General features: G+C 33.9%; 1 long non-coding RNA gene across 2 annotated transcripts; it reads right to left on the reverse strand.

Annotated features, from left to right (window-relative positions):
* Nucleotides 1-2,058: 2,058 nt before the first annotated feature.
* LOC112754969 (uncharacterized) lies at nt 2,059-4,784 on the reverse strand. 2 transcript variants are annotated; one of them, XR_003178863.2, is made up of 3 exons: nt 4,418-4,784; nt 4,154-4,208; nt 2,059-2,359 (listed from the first exon to the last, which is right to left on the reverse strand). It is a non-coding gene; the product is annotated as an uncharacterized lncRNA (long non-coding RNA). The 2 variants fall into 2 exon arrangements; XR_011874547.1 differs by having other exon boundaries at nt 4,294-4,784.
* Nucleotides 4,785-5,286: the final 502 nt, after the last annotated feature.

A 5,286-nucleotide genomic window follows, 5' to 3' on the forward strand; every position in this document is an offset into this window, starting at 1 on the left:
CAGTCACTGTTTCTCACTAACCCCGATGTTGGTCTTTTTCCTAGTGATGATAATACAGGTTCTGTGTCAAGTTAACCTCTCGAGCTTCTCACTCTTCCGCCTTCTCCATCTTCCAATGATTCCAGACCAAACGATGAACTTGATCCTGTTGTCATGCCTCCTCCCTCCACTTGTTCTTCTAGAGTAAGAAATTCACCTCATAATTTTCTTTATCTCATAATTTTCTTTATTATCATTGTTTTTCTACTATTCTACAACAACATGAACATAAGTCATTCTGAGAAGTCTCCACAAATTCAAATTGGCAACAAGCAATACAGGAAGAAATACAGGCACTAGAAAAAGCACACACTTGGAGCTTGGTTGATCCTCCTTCTAATCAAGAAATTATGGGTAGTAGATGTGTTTACAATATCAAGACTCGTTGATTTGATAGTTCTATTGACCGTTATAAGGCATGATTGATTGCTCAATGATGTAGGTAAGAGTATGATATTGATTATGAAGAGACTTTTGCTCCTGTTGATTGTCTCACATCTGTTCGCAATCTCGTTGCCATTGTTGCGGTAAAAAAAAGGTCTCTCAGTCAGATGGATGTGAAGAATGCATTTCTTAATGGAAATTTGAAAAAGAAAGTTTATATGAAACCACCCCTGGGATATCCTTGTCCATCTAGCAAAGTTTGTCTTCTTCATAAGGTACTCTATGGTTTTAAGCAAGCTCCTCATGAATGGTTTGACAAGTTTAGCACCACTATATGCAATCTTGGTTCACTTGTAATCCACATGAGAATGCTCTCTTTATTCGTAAAAGTGAACGTGAGTTGTTCTTCTACTATTGTATGTTGATGACATGATCCTCACTGGAGATGATGTTAATGGTATCACTGATCTTTAAGCATCCATTCACCACACTTTTGAGAGGAAAGATCTTGGCTCTCTGAGTTATTTTCTTGGTCTTGAGGTAATTCCAATGATGACGGTATCTATCTCTCCCAAGCTAAATATGCTCATGATCTTCTCGCTTGAGCCGGTATTACAGATAGTCGCACTGAGTTTACTCCTCTTGAGCCTAATGCTCGGTTTATTCATATGGATGATACAGTTCTAGATAATCCTACTCTTTATTGATAGTTAGTTGGAGGTCTTGTTTACTTGCTAGTCACGCGACCAGACATTGCCTATCATATTCATATTGTTAGCCAGTTCTTGTCAGCTCTTTGCACTACTCATTATGCGGCAGTTCTTCGCATCATTTGATATATCAAAGGCACTTTATTTCATGGCCTTCATTTTTCTGCTCGATCAAGTACCAAAGTTGAATATCGTGCTCTCACTGACACCACTGGTGAAGTTGTCTTGATTCATTGGCTTCTCGAAGACTTTGGTGCCATTCAATCATCTTCCCCTTATGTTTATTGTGATAGCCGAAGTGCTATTCAGATTGTCTATAATGATGTCTTTCATGAGTGAACCAAACACATTGAGATTGATTGATACTTCGTCTGGCAACGTCTCCTTATTGGTGTTGTTCGTCACGTAGCTGTTGAGACTTTGGATCAGACTGCTCATATCTTCACAAAGGTTCATCATCCTACTCATTTTCGAACTCTAGTATTCAAAGTCAAGATGGTATCCTTAACTCCCACTTGAATTTAAAGGGAGATGTTAGAGTATAATTAAGATCAATTAGCATCAATTAATATATTTTTTATTATAACTAATTTCTATTGTGAACAATATAAAAATAAATTAAGGATATTCAATCAAGCAAGATAAAACTGTGCAAAACATTTATATACATAAGAAAATAATCAAAGTTGTTCTCAAACCAAAATAAGATTTATATGACGATCTAATTTTTGACACGTCATGACTAATGTCAATAATTAAACATTATTCATAGTAAAGACCTATAGGATTTTAGACTCAAGAAATTATTATAATATTATATGAGCTTTTATCATAATAGTATGATTATTTTCGCACATCGTGATAAAAATCGTAACGGTTAAAAATTTTTGAAATAAAATATTAACAACGCTTAAACACAGTTATATAGAGATAAGTAGTATATACATAAACATAAGTCAAAAAGTCAAGAGTATACATGCCAATAGATATATATACATAAAATATATACAACCAAAAGATATTACCGACCCTAATTCTCACACGGTACAAGAAGATCCTATCCCTCAAAACACTATCAAAAGAGCGAGAAATGTATCACTAAGGAACAAGGTCGTATAGATTCAGATATAGAGCGCCTGTCATCTACTCAAAAGTGATCCTGCGATCCGAGGATTCTTCAGTAACACCTTTGGACATCTCTGAACTCAAGTCATCAGCTGCCAAGTCTGTCTCCACCCGTGGACGTAGGAAGAAAATGGGTGAGAATTTAAAGTCCCCAGCAGGATAAAACGGAAAAAAAGGAATCCTAGAGTCTTTGTCTCTAAGTTCTCATTAAATAGAAAATCACCACATAGAAATAACAGAGTACATATACAGCAGGTAAACAAAATTAGTCATAGGCACTTAGGAAATTGCAGTAAATAATCTCAAGAAAGTCACATGCTCAAACAAGATGATGCATGCCTGTTCTAAGCGCAGATCATGAAATCACGCGTCGGATGACTATCCACAGCCTGACGTTACCCGGAACGGATTCCGGATATGGTTTCTCTACTGAATTAGTCGACACGAGTATCACATGCAGACCATGTTAGTTAGATACCAAAGCCACACGGGTTTACCAGTATCAGTTAGGCTAAATCATAATCATATAATTGCTATTGTATATGTACATTCAGTGAGAAACAGAGTACCATATGGACGAACTCATGTCAGTCAGATACCACTTTTGTTTGACTGCGGTATAAGGCATCTTGGGCTTTAATCTTTATTCAATACTTTTAACCCTTTTTTCTTTTGGATTAACGCCTACTTGACGACTATTTTTCTATTTAATAATTAATATAATATAACAAACAGACTCAGAATTGCACAAATTTTATATTTACGTATTCACAACGAACTCAAGTTTCTAATGATATAGGCCATATATTTTTTGGATTCCAAAATTAATCTAGTACTAAGGAAACCGTGACTACTCTTTGATTTTATCACCTAGTGCATTCTTTTCCAAAAATTGGATATATGTTACTAATTAATTGTGTAGTGACTCAATTCTTTAAATAAGATATTCTAGGGTCTCTAACGATCAATTTAAATCTGGTTTTGGAAGTTCGTATTGAGAATTCAATTTTCTATAATTTTGCAAAGTTTAGCTACCTATTGAAAAACAAAAACAAAAATAGCAGGTAGCAATAACTTTAGGAAATTCATGAAAAATCCAATTCTAATGGAATGCCTTTCAAATTTAGTAGACATGTACCTGACATACTAAGTTTTAATTGCAACAAGTTTAAGATTAATATCAATTCACATGAGAAAGATACATAATTAGGAATATGGTTCTGTTTTTAAGGTTAGCTTTTCTAAAATTCAGCAAGGTAGTTACACTTCTACTTGCATATCTAATTCTCCTAAATTGGCATTGATCTGAAATTTGAACTGAATATTCTAGATACAAAGGGTAGAAAATTTCTTTTAATTCCAACTCAAACTCTTATCAGAATTTAAAGTTAGGTAGATTTAAAGTTTTTGCATCAGCCACATAAACACAGAATTTTCTGCATACACCAGTTTTCAAAAATTCATTCCTCCCAATCTACCCATAAATCAATTCCAAAGTTTTATGGGATATTCTATACACATTCAGGTTTTACAAAAAATTTATTTCATTAAAAATTACCGTACAAATTTTTTCTAAAATTTCATTCAAGTTGGCGCCAATCTGCTGAATTTTCTGCAGCAAGCAATTCAACAACTTTATATGCCAAATTTTGCATCAAAGCTTTTAACATTCCTAAAACCACAATTCTAGCCTTGTTTCAGTTAACCAAAGTTGCTACTACTATCAACACAGCCCCAAGAGCTCAAATTCAAACATGCACACAATTAATGAAATTTCAGAATCTCAACAAAATCAGAATTTTCAGCATCTTATCACTAGCAATCATATATCAATTTCATCAATATAACAATACCAAACACAGCCAAAATCAATATCTAACTATCCTAACCCTTACCTCTTTGTTGATCAAATACACAAGACTTGCCCTGTTTCTCCCTTGAACCCGAACCCTAACCATTCCAAGAACTAGAGTTTTGGTTACATTTCACAAGGCCATTCGACGAAATTAAACACAGAGGAGAGAAAATCACTCACCTCTCTTTGCTTGTGGTGGTAGTTGTGTTAATAGAAATTGAATAAATTGGGAGAATGGAGCAAGAGAAGGATGAGAATTTTGAATTAGAGGAGGAAAGGAAGAAGATGAAGTCGTTGTCCTCACCTAGCAGGAAAACTCGAAGAACAGCCATCATTCTCCTTCTCTTGGTGGTATAGTTGATGAAGAGCGCTCCTGTTTTTGCTCCCTGGTGCTTCGGCTGTTTCTCTGCTCCTTGCCCTCTTTCTACTGTCCGTGAATTCAAGGAAACAAGACTGGTGAAGCCTTCGCTGCCCTCTGCTCCATGTAACACCAATGTATACTTCATCATTCACTTGGATTATCCTCCTTGCCGGTTCGGTTAGGAAGAAGGCAACAATTTGAACATAATCTGATTTGAGTTACATTGATACTATTCTTTGTATTATTGAATGTGTTCTTTTTTTTTTTTTATTGTCTGAGAACAAAGATTACTTTAAGAGATACAAAAGACAAAAAGAGTAACTCTATCAGTGTCCAAAATGAGCTCTGATACAGAAATAATCTCATAGGAAGCCTAACATATCAAAATAGAAGTTAAATAAAAAAGTTACAAATATTTTATAAATTTTAAAATAAATAATTATACATTTTTAATAAAAAATAAAATAATTAAAAATGGTTGGATCTTGTCTTTGACATATAGAGTATATAACAATCTAGAAACTTGATAAAGAATAGATACTCAGTGTAGATTATATTCTTGAATAAAAAGTTTCACATAGTCAAGTATTTGTTCTTGAAAAATATTTTAAAAAAAACGGTGTGAGTTTTGTAACTCAGTGACTAGACAATACATCTATAATTGACATGAAACCATATAACCATTATTATCAAAATAATTTTAATTAGAAAATAGTAGTTGAAAATCATAAGTAAAACAATAAAGAAATTCTCATACAGAAATTAAATAAAAAATTCACACTTGGACGGCTCCACCTCTATGGGTAGCCCTT

The sequence above is a fragment of the Arachis hypogaea genome, chromosome 16 (genome assembly GCF_003086295.3).
Source record: "Arachis hypogaea cultivar Tifrunner chromosome 16, arahy.Tifrunner.gnm2.J5K5, whole genome shotgun sequence".
Lineage (NCBI taxonomy): Eukaryota > Viridiplantae > Streptophyta > Magnoliopsida > Fabales > Fabaceae > Arachis > Arachis hypogaea.